The sequence below is a fragment of the Haliotis rufescens genome, unplaced genomic scaffold (assembly GCF_023055435.1).
Source record: "Haliotis rufescens isolate VD_foot unplaced genomic scaffold, xgHalRufe1.0.p SCAF_50, whole genome shotgun sequence".
NCBI classification, from domain to species: Eukaryota; Metazoa; Mollusca; class Gastropoda; order Lepetellida; family Haliotidae; genus Haliotis; species Haliotis rufescens.
The window spans coordinates 948,292-963,774 of NW_025964224.1; the positions used below are offsets into that span (position 1 = coordinate 948,292).

General features: G+C 38.7%; 1 protein-coding gene and 1 long non-coding RNA gene across 4 annotated transcripts in view; one reads left to right on the plus strand and one right to left on the minus strand.

The window, feature by feature from the left end:
* The window catches only part of LOC124151369 (deoxycytidylate deaminase-like), a 28,124-nt gene that overhangs the window by 6,057 nt on the left and 6,584 nt on the right, over positions 1-15,483 (plus strand). The gene's annotated exons all lie outside the window — the stretch shown is intronic.
* LOC124151379 lies at positions 2,464-9,614 on the minus strand. 3 transcript variants are annotated; one of them, XR_007218499.1, is made up of 6 exons: positions 9,575-9,614; positions 8,747-8,869; positions 8,408-8,555; positions 8,055-8,253; positions 5,716-6,559; positions 2,464-4,805 (listed from the first exon to the last, which is right to left on the minus strand). It is a non-coding gene; the product is annotated as an uncharacterized LOC124151379 (long non-coding RNA). The 3 variants fall into 3 exon arrangements; XR_007218500.1 differs by having other exon boundaries at positions 8,446-8,555; positions 8,747-9,611; XR_007218498.1 differs by having other exon boundaries at positions 8,747-9,611.

Below are 15,483 nucleotides of genomic sequence, written 5' to 3' on the forward strand. Positions count from 1 at the left end.
ATGATCTGCAGGTAAAATAAAAATATCAATTTTTAGATTGCTGAAATCTTCATGGACTTAGCAAAATAAAAAAAGAATTTATTGCTGAAAGTTTAATTTTATGTAAGCATTTTTTTTTTTAAATTAAGGGTGGGCAGATGTCAACAAAGTAATAATATTAAAAAAACAACAACTGAAGAACCACACAAAAACAGTTTCTGAATTGCATCAGTTGAAAAATACAAGGTAAAAACAGTAAAGTGGTCTTTGCGGTCTAAAGCCAGTATGAAAAAGACAGTTGTCTACATTACTAACAAAAACAAAAGAACATTGTGAAATCTTACCCAAACCTAACAAAACATTATATTTAGTTTCAAAACAAAAAGAGCTATTGGCTCTTTTAAAGATAAATGGCTTGAAGAAACTCAACTGATGACCTTGGTGTGTGTGTTTGTGTGTACTATTTTGATAACGAGGCATGGACCTTGGTGTGATATTACTTCGATGTTCAAACAACTTCATCGTGAGGTCCTTGTTGGATATCACAAACGAGACCTAAAGTGTGTGCTATTTTGAGCTGTGCCTTGATGAGGACATCAGTGAGTCTTTCATGGAACATTCAGCTGTTTCAATTATACGATTTCATGGAGCATCAGGGCATTTGAGTTTTAATTCAGTTGACTAACATTCAAATAACAATTTAACATTTTGCAGTACTCCATAAAAAAATATGTCCAAGAACTATGTAGCTGGCTGTATGTTATATGCTATTTGAAAGAGTTGGAGCATCTGTTTGCAAGTAAATCAAGGTAGCTGACCTCATTAATATTAATGTATTAAAGTCGTCTGCTATGTACACACACTGGCACATTATACCTAAATCCAACTTCTAACCATAATACAGCAATGTGTACTAACTTACACATGTTAACACATTGGCACAAAAATTGGGGAAGAAATGGACATTGATACAAATGGAACCACAAAATCATCAATAAAATTCAAATGAAACCCATTATCATAAACAATGATTAATGTAACAAGATACATAAGACGAAGTGTCAAAACCAAAAAGAGCCATTTGCTCTAAAGCATGTCTTATGCAAATTCTCTTCATATTTGTATGTACTTGACATATGAGCAAACATAAGAAAGGATAATAGCTTGAAGAAATGCAGATGAAACAGATTTAATGAAATCAGGACACTCATCAAACTCCATTCAGTGGGAAATGGACTTGTCCACCGTATTGGGTTTCTTGCAAAATGAAGGGATATGCCTTACTTCACAAAATTATCTGTAATAACAGTGTTTCCGTTCTCCGGTAATTGCCGGTATTTTACCGATAAAAATATCAACAAGCCGATAAATATGAACGTTGTCGGCTAACATGTCCGATAAAACTTTGTTTGTTTTGCCTCAATGGAACATTCCTTTGGAAAAAGTGGTCGGTCTAGGATCGGATGGGGCGTCTGTTATGACCGGGAAACACTCAGGAGTTGGGAAGAGGTTGCAGGATCATAATTCATATCTTGTGCATGTCCATTGCATAGCCCATCTTGTCGCACTTGCTTCAGCCGATGCAGCGAAGATTTCGAAGGTCGTAGCGGAATATAGGACATTGAATGATATCTACAAACTGTTTGAATATTCAGCAACGCGATACAACAGATTGCGAAAACTTTCAGAGGTCCTTGAAGATTCTGACTTTTCAAGTTTAAAACAACCATGCAGTGTTTGTTGGCTTTCCGTGGGACGGGCGGTAAAAGCAGTGACATCTAACTGGCCAGCTCTTGTTCTCGAAATTGAAGAGGAATCTGCCAAGCGAAACAACGCTGTTGCCACGAATATTCAGAAGAAAATTCGAACGTACTCCTTTATCCGACTTCCTTACATGATGACTGACGTGCTCCATGTGATGGACAAAATTGTTACTCTTTTTCAGAGAGAGAATATCAACTTGGGCATGATTATGCCAATTGTGAATTCTACGATTGACTCCCTTGCCAGTCTAGAAAACGCCGCAGGTGAAAATGAACAGAATTTCTTGGATAATCTGAACAACGGGGAATTTTGTGGAATTCAGGTCACATATGGGGACCCGCGATCTATCAATGCGTTTGTGAAAACCCGTTGTGGGTTTATTGAGGAACTCTGTAACTCTCTGAGAAAAAGATTTCCGGATGACTCGCTTGATATCGTTACTTGTCTGGACAAAGTGCTCAACCCAAGCCGATTTCCCCAAACGCAAGAGGAACTGACAGCTCATGGAAGGGAATCCCTCGAGAAATTACTGGACAAATTCTGCCTCCCGATTGGTCCAGCTGAAAATGACATCATCAATCGCATCCGGGCGCAGCAGGACTTCACACCTTTCAAGATGGCGGTCAACAACATAGGAGCCGACTCGTTCGAACAAAGTTGCAAGACAGTTATTTCTGAACTTTCAGATATTTATCCCAGCTTTTCCACTCTGTGCTCGATAGCACTTGCTATCCCAGTTAGCAGCGTTGATGCTGAACGTGGATTCAGTTTGCAAAACAGGATACACTCTGCCAGTCGCAATCGTCTTTCCCAACAACGGATAAACAACCTGATGCTGTTGAATCTACACGCAGAAGTCAACAATATTGTGAAACAAGCTACGAAGATCTTTCGTAGAAGGAAACGCAAACTTTAATAAACAAGTCAGTATGTTTTATGTTGTATTTTATTGAATTTATTAATGACTGACAAAAATCACATCTGAATCTGAAGTGAAATATCCTTTGACCTTTTAACATGATCAATTATTCGTAATCTGTTATGATTGTTTTTAAAGAAAATACATGTACCAGAAGTTTGATCATGAACATATTCCTAAAATATGAAAAAACATAATATATGCAGTAGTTTTGGAGTTTGCAGGCTATACTTCATATTTATGACTGTTGCCATAGTGGACATTTTGAATTTTTCAAATCAAAAACCCTACTTTACTGTAGTGAGCGAGTGAGTGAATACGGTTTTACACCGCGTTTAGCAATATTCCAGCAATATCACAGCGGGGGACACCAGAAATGGGCTTCACACATTTTACCCATGTCGGGAATCGAACCCGGGTCTTTGGCATGACGAGCAAACGCTTAAACCACTAGGCTACCCGACCGCCCCCTACTTTACTGTAGCTAGTTACACCGAGAACATGTACCGGACCTCCCCCCTACTTTACTGTAGCTAGTTACACCGAGAACATGTACCCGACCTCCCCCTACTTTACTGTAGCTAGTTACACCGAGAACATGTACCCGACCTCCCCCTACTTTACTGTAGCTAGTTACACCGAGAACATGTACCGGACCTCCCCCCTACTTTACTGTAGCTATTTACACCGAGAACATGTACCGGACCTCCCCCCTACTTTACTGTAGCTAGTTACACCGAGAACATGTACCGGACCTCCCCCTACTTTACTGTAGCTAGTTACACCGAGAACATATACCCGACCTCCCCCTACTTTACTGTAGCTAGTTACACCGAGAACATGTACCGGACCTCCCCCCTACTTTACTGTAGCTAGTTACACCGAGAACATGTACCCGACCTCCCCCTACTTTACTGTAGCTAGTTACACCGAGAACATGTACCCAAATGATCATAGTGATACACACAGTAGTTCAGCCCCAGACAAATTCAGCACAGAGTTACAGAATTGCAAAATTTACATTTCTGTGAAAGCAATAGCAACTTGACAGACAAATGAACATGTTTCTATATCCCCTGTCTAACTCGCCAGGTCCTTTTCTTGAAAGCTTCCACTTTATTATAAACATCTGTAGAGATTCTAGCATATATGTTGTAATAGGGAAAAACAATTTCTGATTAAGGTACCGGATCTAATACTTGTTTAGGGGTCGTGCCCCATCAGTGCTAATTACATCTATAAGACTGGTTTAAGTGTTCCAGACTACCAGTTGTTGAACTTGCTTCTTAACGTGGCAAAGTGGTACAGATCGCTGCCATTGAGTACTGTGGGTGTGATCCCCAGGTTTGATGCAACCCCAGAAGAAGTCATATAATATGTCCTTTAACGAGAAAGTAATATCCCAAATATAACTATAACATTTCGTTAAAATTTGGTAAAAGTAACTCTTTGGTCCAAGCTATATAAATAATAAATAAATATCATCAAAAACAGCCCGGGTTTGCTCATAACCTGAACACACATAGTTTTATTGCTGTAAAACAGTACTCCCCTGTTTACAATTCAGTAATTGTAAATGATTTATTGGTTGGTGGTTACACATAACTTGGCCAATGAAAATTGAGTTTACAATGTACTGCAACATGAGAAGACAATTAAAACCACACTCATTGTTGCCCGGCAACATATACCCAGTAGTTAGTGCGAAGAAGTTTAGTGAACAGTTTACAGACGGATGGACGGACAAAGGGCCATAACAAAACCCAAGCTCACTTCGATGTCTAAAAGTAAGGACGGTAACCTCACAAAGCAGACAATGATAATGACATTACTGTTGCTAAAGACCTTTTTGTGAGTCAAAGTGAGCTTCATAATTACAATGTAAACTGTCAGGGACAAACAGTTTGACACATTTACTTGTGATTATTTATGTAATACTTAATCTGCTTCCAAGGCCGTTGCAGGAGAACAGGTTCGTTTTGACTTGCCATTTCACAGTTAAGTTTTCCTGGCAGTGATTTCAAATAGTAGAATTTTCCCAATTGTCTTTCAATAGCTTCTCTCTCTTCTTATGACCATTTTTGATGCCTAACAGCTTGATAGACTCGTTTCTCGTTTCTTGTTTCACATGTTGTACCAGTACCTTGAACAGAAAAATCATAACTGAAAAAAACTGTACAGGGTCATGTAGGATTGGAACTTTGGGTGCTTCCTCAAGTAGATTTTAAAATCATCCTGCCATTCCCATCTGCACCTGTTTACAATCTGACAGGTGTAAGACAAAAACTGTGAAAGCAGCAAATCATTTATAATACAGCCAAGCGACATGAGCAAATGACATTTGACCAAATCAATATGGAAATATTGTTAGGTATACACAGAGACATTGTCATTATAAACCCAAAGGCTAAGTTTGATCCCATTATGTCCCTATTTCTATATGTAGGCCTTATTTCAAATTCAGCCAATCAGAAGACATATGATTAGTAGGTAAAACTTAAATAAATGGTTTGGACTAAACACACACATTGAAATAATAAGCCCACGGCCATGTTAAAAGTTAGCCCAGCTTCAAATTGAACTAATCAAATGACATCACATATTTAATATGTAGATGGTCGAATATACATGGACAATGACAAACAAAATCTAAAGGCAAAGTGTGGTTCAATTCAGTTTATATTTACAGGTATTAGAGACACTTGGTCAATTAGGAAGACTTGAAAGTGGATGTGGCCTAATTTCAGAGCCTAATTATGAAATTAATCTGCAAAAGTGGTGCAAATGTCTTCAACAAATCACCAGGGCTAAGGTTTTTTTTATGCAGAAAATCAAAGATTGTCATATGGAAATTGTCATTTTCATGTCTTGAATAAAGTTGCACCCCCTTGTGGGTGACAAAGATACACACACAATTTCACCTCAATCTATCAAGCGGTTTCATAAGTAGAAAACGTGCAAGGTTTACGGCTACCGCTGCGGGACAGAAGAGCTAAAATGATAAAATACCAGATCATAACTGGAGTTATGTGTGTATAGTATAGTCAACTTACGTGTGTCAATAGGACCTGGTCTGGCTGCGTCTTGAAGCAGGTTGAGTGATGCAGAACAGCATATAGAAGTACCGATAGAGGTATGAACTGGACTGATTGGTGGTCTTTCAGCTGGAGATCTGTCGGGGGTTTCTACTGAAGTACCGATGAATTGGACTGATCGGCGGTCTTTTAACAGGAGGTCTGTCGGGGGTCTCTCCTGACGTACCGATAGAGGTATGAACTGGACTGATTGGTGGTCTTTCAACTGGAGGTCTGTCGGGGGTTTCTACTGAAGTACTGATGGACGTATGAACTGGACTGATCGGTGGTCTTTCAACTGGAGGTCTGTCGGGGGTCTCTCCTGAAGTACTGATGGACGTATGAACTGGACTGATCGGTGGTCTTTCAACAGGAGGTCTGTCGGGGGTCTCTCCTGAAGTACTGATGGACGTATGAACTGGACTGATCGGTGGTCTTTCAACAGGAGGTCTGTCGGGGGTCTCTCCTGAAGTACTGATGGACGTATGAACTGGACTGATCGGTGGTCTTTCAACAGGAGGTCTGTCGGGGGTCTCTCCTGAAGTACTGATGGACGTATGAACTGGACTGATCGGTGGTCTTTCAACAGGAGGTCTGTCGGGGGTCTCTCCTGAAGTACTGATGGACGTATGAACTGGACTGATTGGTGGTCTTTCAACTGGAGGTCTGTCGGGGGTTTCTACTGAAGTACTGATGGACGTATGAACTGGACTGATCGGTGGTCTTTCAACAGGAGGTCTGTCGGGGGTTTCTACTGAAGTACCGATGGACGTATGAACTGGACTGATCGGTGGTCTTTTAACAGGAGGTCTGTCGGCGGGTTCTGAAATGTGGAATGTTTCCATAGAATAAAACATGCACATATATCTTAAGGTGCCGAGTTATAAATATCACTATTAACAACTAACAACCATTAAAGAGAGGACCAATTTGTAAATAATATTTTAACAGTTCCTTATCGATAGACTGACACTGAAATTTAAGTACTTATGTACTTGATACATATAGATTTAACACGTTTATTGGTCTCATATAAAAAAACTCATGCTGAAAGAGGTGCATGCACACTCCAGTACTAAGATTTTCCGCCCGCAACATTGGAAGATCAATTCCAACAAACAACTAATGCAAGTTGTGTCTTAATCATCCACTAAATCAAAACTGAAATAGTTTATCTGTAAGTATTATCAAATCTTTAGTCTAATGAGAGCAATTGTTGTCCTGAGACCATGTTTGAAATCCAGATTCAAAAGTTAATGGACCTAAGGACCAACAGCCATAAAAATAAAAAGCTGGAGTACGCTAGACAAGTGTTGATGGACACCACAATAACTGAGAAAGCCCTTGACAAACCTTTTCTGTTCACAATGCACTTTACAGTTTTATAATGTACTTTACAGCTATTTGAGGCCTTTCAAGCCAACAGCTAATAACATCAACACATAAAAGAACTTAAAACCATCTTGTCACGCAGCCATTCTTATTTTATGTGTCAAATGTTGAGAATAATGAAACCCATGTATCATGTGTATTGTCCTACAGGTAATCTATCATAAGAACCATCCATTTTCAATCAAAACTTGATGTAAGGGACACCTATTCCTTAAAAATGTCCTGTAACCCGATTTGGTTGATATAGCCTTGTACATGTTGTATGACCAGGGTTTCAATAGAAATGTACATAGAAGGGTTTTCAGTATTCATAGGAAGGTACTGCAGACCAACGACAAGAGAGGGGATAGTAACTCCTCTCGTTAGTGCAAATTAAACCTAAAACATTGTAAAAAGGGGCATTTCCTACATTTTCCAACCACTTTTTTGTGTGTATGTGTATGCCTGTTTGTTATAATCATAATCATAATTGATAATGATAATGATAATTGTTTGAAAATAACACTCAAACCCTGTGCCATTCTCTTCATTTCGATGACTTAAACATTTAATCAAATATCAATGTGGCATTAACTATACCTAAATTAACGCTTAGGTTAGGCCTCATTACAATGCATCCAAATATAAAGTCTCGTGATAGTAGAAGCAACAGTCAAGTACCTGAGAAAGTGACTAATATAACCAATGTTTCACAATACCCTTCACCTTTAACCCCCAAAACCTAATCAGCTTGGGACACTAGTCTATACATTATAATATGTCAAGCTTCATCAAAATAGGATAATTATTTTTTGTTATGGCAACAACAGAATGATGTGTAACCCCTCACTTTCACCCTTGACATGAGCCACGCTCATATAAAAAGCATTCCCCACGTACACAGATGGCAGATAAACACATCACTTAGGTTTTTAAAAATAGCTTACCAATCTCCAGTACATCTGTTCATCTGTGGGTCCATAATAGTATGTGACTTCTTCGTTTGGTGAAATATCCCTCTTGGCAAACAAACACAAATGTGTTTTGTCTCGAAGGTAAAGGGGCTTCATAAAGGCATTGGCTCTCCTTTTTGTCATGCTGTCATTCACGAATTTACCATAGCATCTGCTGTCAGTTGCATCAATACTGAAATTGAAGTATCGGCCAATGACTCTGAATCGGATAAAAACTCATAAAGTGAATTGATTACATTCATAAACAAATGTTAAAATTAACCAACGTATCTTATTTTTTAGCGTTGCTACTTAAAATTCTGGTGATCCAAAAATAACAAATTTACCACAAATTCATGTTCACAAAAAATAAGAAACTGCCCACATCAGGCCAAGTCAAGTGCTCTTCCCCCTCAACAGCAGACAAGGGTTGCCCTATGTACTCCAACAGAAAGTCACCCCTCTGGAAGTGTTTTGTTGTAAACACGCCTTGTCCTAGTAGTGGAAGAAATTTTACAATTAGGTAAAAAAACAAAAACAGTTGTATTTTTTGCAAAATTGGCTTATATTTACAGAACTCCATACTTGTGTGCAGCATCAATATTATATTTTGAAATTGCAACATTTCTCTTCATATAAACTATAGTAGGGTAATTCAAGTGTTGGTGTTAATCAGGATACCATACCTTTATATTGGCTAATAAAGCGAACTGTGAAGTCTTCTTTGTCCATCTGGTCATACAATGCTCAACAGCATCTTGATGAGGTGTGACAGAGTCACTATCTTGTGACCTCCGAGTTAGTGGCATCTAAAAATGGAGAAAGTTGGATCTTACAAGAGAGATATCTGGTTAATCGCATGATAGTAGACCCTACAGTAAATATGTATATTTATCAACTCAAATACATATAGAAATAAAGTTTATCCTAAAATTAAAAGATATTTCCCTAGACATTCACAGGGAGCATGGTGAATGAATGGGCTTTAAAGCCATTTCAACAGGGTAACATTCATATCAGTGTGGTCAACTTGATGTGGGAGGAAAGCTTAAAGATGTGCAGGTTCCAATGTTTGCCACTTTATTGAAACACACGAGCATGGTTCTGGTTCTGACAGAACTTCAACATATTCAGGATGAATCTGGGATTCAATCACTGACCAGTGGTTCCAGGCAGGAAAGGGATGTAATAGGAAGTTGTGGCGCCTTAGGCGACTGGGCCAACCGTGACCCCCAATATCACATTTTCACAAATGTACCATACAGTCAAGTCCTGTTAATCCAATATGATTATGTAGGATTAACGACTATGTTGGATAAACGAAATTTAGTATTATCAACGGTCATGATCTAAAATTGGACAGTCACAACTACACGATAGATAACGATACATGCATGATGTAATAAAATCGTAAAAACAATTATTCATATTGTTTATTCCTTCATTCATTGATAATGATATTGCAAATATAATTTAATATTCCACATTTTAATGAAAATAGAGCCACTACTTACTGCGCATTTATCACACTAACATAATCAAGGCGTGTTCATATGTGCTATTGTCTGGATGACTTATTACATATATTGACATTATCGGCACATCATCTAGTCATTTAACATGATTCTTGTTCTAACATCTGTACACCACAAAAACTGCATGAAAAATGTAATTTGCATAACTGAAGAGGTGCGCATGATCATATGGCACATGTTTTTTTAGATGATGACGATAACTGGTACAATCAGTCGATGGGAAAGATCTGTTTTGAATGTTTTGATTCCCTCTCTTTGCGTTATAACAGAAATTGACTGAAACTTTTTCCATGTACTGAAATAAGGACATTTGGTTGCAATTTGCAGCAACTAGTCGGTTCGTCTAGCATCAAAATACAGGGCTGTGAATAGTGGTGTAACGATACGGCGACACAGTATTGTATCCCGATGCACAGCCCACGATACGATGCATCGATTTGGAAAGCATGTATCGCGATACATACGATATTTTCATAACACAGTTTTACCTACCATATTTTCTTGAGTATAGTGCACACTTTTTTCCAAAAGCACAGCTGTGTAGAAGGGGTTGCGCATTATACACGAATTAATGAGTTTTGATGTTTTTTCCCCCCATGGAAAGACATTACCGTGAGCACGAAACACCGGAAATACCATGTCAACAAATCCATACTGAAGTACACAAATTATTCATGTAATTACACTGTCTGGCTATAAAAAAAAGTGTTCTTTGAATATCTGGACTCATGTTTGTAACTTATTTCATTAATTTTATTCAAAATTCCTTTTAATATTGTTTTAATTAATTTCGGCGAAATCGTGTCTGAAGCGATCGGAACATCGCACAACTCACCGTTATTAACAGCAACCACGGTCAGATTACCGCTAATTTTAGTTGACAGAGAATGGATACATATATCATAAATGCCATACTTTGATTCGTTAAAAGTCAGATTTGTTTTTGTTTGACGATTCTATGTCAACATGTAATTCTCGCGATCATGCGATCACGTGCACGGGAGCCTTGACGGTGACTGGTCAGACTGGTTCCATGTAAAAAATAATACCCGACAATAGCGATCAGCTGCTTCGCTTAGGGTTATTATTATTTTAAATATGTTTAGTTAAAGCTGCATCGAAATTAACAATATACTGGAATATATTATTCCTGATAAAAAAATAGTTTCAGATAAAACTTTTGCCGATCCTTGCATTAAAATACTGTAAAGTTATATCATTGGGTGTGTCTTGACCGAATCACCGGTAGATTTCAAGAAAACGTGTGTACATGTACAGCTGATTGCTGTGTCCGGCTTAGTTTACGAGAAAATACACAAGGTATTCTTAATCCCTGGATATAAAACAAGGCAACAATGCAGTTTACCGGGCGCAGCCCGAGCTCTACCATCCGCTCAATTACCGCGCTATAGTGCCACCGCTGTCTCGTTATACCGTTACCGTGCCTCACGCTGTGGTGCTTCTCGCTTCACGATCCAACACCCGTTTTCGGTCTTAGGGAAACTTACACATCTTTACGATCAAACACCCGTTCTAGGTCTTAGGGAAACTTACACAACTTTACGATCCAACACCCGTTTTTCAGTCTTAGGGAAACTTACACGTCTTTACGATCCAACACCCGTTTTCGGTCTTAGGGAAACTTACACGTCTTTACGATCCCAAACCCCTTTTCGGTCATTAGGGTCAGCTGGCTTTGGGCAAGGGTTAGCCATAAATTCTTACCTTTTCAAACGTTAATCCAGTTAATCCCATTGGTCGGTCATGTTGACATAAACAATTGCGGGCGTGGTTTCAAGAAAAGATGAATGGGAGAGCGGACAGTGACGTCACACGCATGCGCAATTCATTGTTTACTGTATCATTTATCGTATCGCGACCCTCCCGTATCGTTATACCTCTAGCTGTGAACACACGGTCAGTCACACGGTTACGGACCGGGAACGCTCAGATATTCCTGGGAAAGTCGTCATTCAGCTGTGGGTACAGCAATCGCCAAATCTATGGATTAGCCGTGAATGCACACTGTTTTATGATATGAACGAGGCATACAGAAATACATTAGTAGAAATACGCTTTATGATATAAATGAGTTATTCAGAAAGAGTAAAAATACACCAAATGCACAAAACAAAAATAAAATTAATTTAAACATACCACAAGACTATCAACTTACAACTAATTGGCAGTGAGTCTATGCAGGATGCTGATGTTTTTACAGATAAAGCCAATTCAGCTTATCAGAATGCAGGAATTTCCATGAACACAACGAAAATTTAATTATAATGCAATCAAACCATAAAACGGCTAAATCCGACAACTCAAACTGTCTACTAGAGCAATATTCTAGGCATTTTATGATGGTACATCACTCATTGTCTTTAAAAATCTGTTTCAATCAGTTCAAAAAATATAAAAACACAAACTTACCTTTGACGGCAAATGGAGGACTTAATACGCGGGGAAATCAGCTCCGTACAGCGAGGTCGCAGTTGTCTTCATCATTATTATTGTTGCACGCAGTGTTTTGTGTTAGTAATGTTGCCTTTCGACACAATTGATTGGATGGTAGTAAGATCGTCTCTGATTGGCTCTAGATACAGGAAGCAAATATGATTGGCTGAGGGGTTAAGCACATCTCCACTCTCCTACCCAGAGTTCCATGCGGCCGGCAGCCAGCTAGCATAGTACCTCTGCCACAGGCCAGCGCCATGTGACGATTCGTCACATCTTTCACAGTCCATTCAAGATATTGCATATGCTTTTCATCCGTTTCATGTTTGACAAGTCTACACATTTTCATAAACAAATGTCAAAGAATGGTTAACTTTCATTGAGAAAGTATGCAAATACGTAAAAATCTACTTGTTTTTGCGTAGTTATCCTATGTTTACATTGGTTGTACGGCTCCACGTGCTGTCATCGAAGCCCAACGGAAAGCTAGCGACACGGTCACTTTGATGCATAAATATATATTGTCATGCAGCTCACTGTCGCAGTTGTAGTAGCATATCTGCAGCTCACTGTCGCAGTTGTAGTAGCATATCTATATAGTTATGCAAAACAATATGTAAAGCGCCCCCAAATACTTGCATTAGTCCGTTCTATACTGATTTCTGAAAAAGCGCGTTTGTTTACAAACAAGAGAAAAGTCCGGTCACGTGATATGCAAATTAGCCTGTGGCAGTGGTGTTATGCTGAGTCACCACTGCGACGGAGTGTGGCACATCTCTGTACACGTTTTCGAGCGAGTAAAGTGTGTTTAGCGCATGGTGGGTGCATGTGTAACGAAAGTCTTAAAATACCCCAATCTGAGGACTGTCATAAAACTTATGCTACAGACATGTGGGCTCTCACTGATGCCATATATGCAATGTCAATCCGAGGACTGGGGTGCAAGTCCTCTATTTTGAAAACGTCCTCACAACGTTGGTGTTCTACTTTTTCTTGGTCCTCACGATGTCACAAATGCGAGTACACACACACACACACACACACACACACACACACACACACACACACACACACACACATTAAATGAAAACACCCAAATTAGAATCTCTCACCAGCATATTCCATACATTGCTATGGAAGTTCGATGATACATTATATTTTGCACGTGTCCTTGTGCCACACAACGCCATGTCCACTTTGAATGTCTCCTCCGCAAAAATGATGTTTATTACATCACATAGAGACAAGGTGAATTCATGGAAATTCTTTTATACCATTAAGCAGTTAAATTATCATGCTCATCTGAACATGATGGTACTCTCATAATATATAACCACCATTACATCATGTAGACCCATATTACATCAACCACGGACTTGTATAACATGTGGTTGGCATCGCGCCTGCGGGATACCGATAACATGGGGCTAGGATTTCAATTCGCGGATGCGCGGCAGAGATAGTTTCAGGAATTCTGTATCGTTTCCTATCCAGGTTATATAGGTCCGTGCATCAACTAGACCCACCATTACTTCATGTATACCCACCATTGCATAATATATACCCCACCATTACATCATGTATACCCACCATTACATCATGTATACCCACCATTGCATAATATATACCCCACCATTACATTATGTATACCCACCATTACATCATGTATACCCACCATTACATTATATATACCCACCATTACATCATGTATACCCACCATTACATCATGTATACCCACCATTTCATCATGTATACCCACCATTACATCATGTATACCCACCATTACATCATGTATACCCACCATTACTTCATGTATACCCACCATTGCATAATATATACCCCACCATTACATTATGTATACCCACCATTACATCATGTATACCCACCATTACATTATATATACCCACCATTACATCATGTATACCCACCATTACATCATGTATACCCACCATTACATCATGTATATCCACCATTACATCATGTATACCCACCATTACATCATGTATACCAACCATTACATCATATATACCCACCATTACATCATGTATACCCACCATTACATCATGTATACTCACCATTACATCATGTATACCCACCATTACATCATGTATACCCACGATTACATTATATATACCCACCATTACATCATGTATACCCATCATAACATCATGTATACCCACCATTACATCTTGCATACCCCACCATTACATCATGTATACCCACCATTACATCATGTATACCCACCATTACATCATGTATACCAACCATTACATCATATATACCCACCATTACATCATATATACCCACCATTACATCATGTATACCCATCATAACATCATGTATACCCACCATTACATCATGTATACCCACCATTACATCATGTATACCCACCATTACATCATGTATACCCACCATTACATCATGTATACCAACCATTACATCATATATACCCACCATTACATCATGTATACCCATCATAACATCATGTATACCCACCATTACATCATGTATACCCACCATTACATCATGTATACTCACCATTACATTATATTTACCCACCATTACATCATATATACTCACCATTACATCATGTATACTCACCATTACATCATGTATACTCACCATTACATCATGTATACCCCACCATTAAATCATGTATACCCACCATTACATCATGTATACCCACCATTACATCATGTATACCCACCATTACATCATGTATACTCACCATTACATCATGTATACTCACCATTACATCATGTATACCCACCATTACATCATGTATACCCACCATTACATCATGTATACCCACCATTACATCATGTATACCCACCATTACATCATGTATACCCACCATTACATTATATATACCCCACCATTACATCATGTATACCCACCATTACATCATGTATACTCACCATTACATCATGTATACCCACCATTACATCATGTATACCCACCATTACATCATGTATACCCACCATTACATCATGTATACTCACCATTACATTATATATACCCACCATTACATCATGTATACCCACCATTACATCATGTATACCCACCATTACATCATGTATACCCACCATTACATCATGTATACCCACCATTACATCATGTATACCAACCATTACATCATATATACCCACCATTACATCATGTAGACCCACCATTACATCATGTATACCCACCATTACATCATGTATACCCACGATTACATTATATATACCCACCATTACATCATGTATACCCATCATAACATCATGTATACCCACCATTACATCTTGCATACCCCACCATTACATCATGTATACCCACCATTACATCATGTATACCCACCATTACATCATGTATACCCACCATTACATCATGTATACCAACCATTACATCATATATACCCACCATTACATCATGTATACCCATCATAACATCAT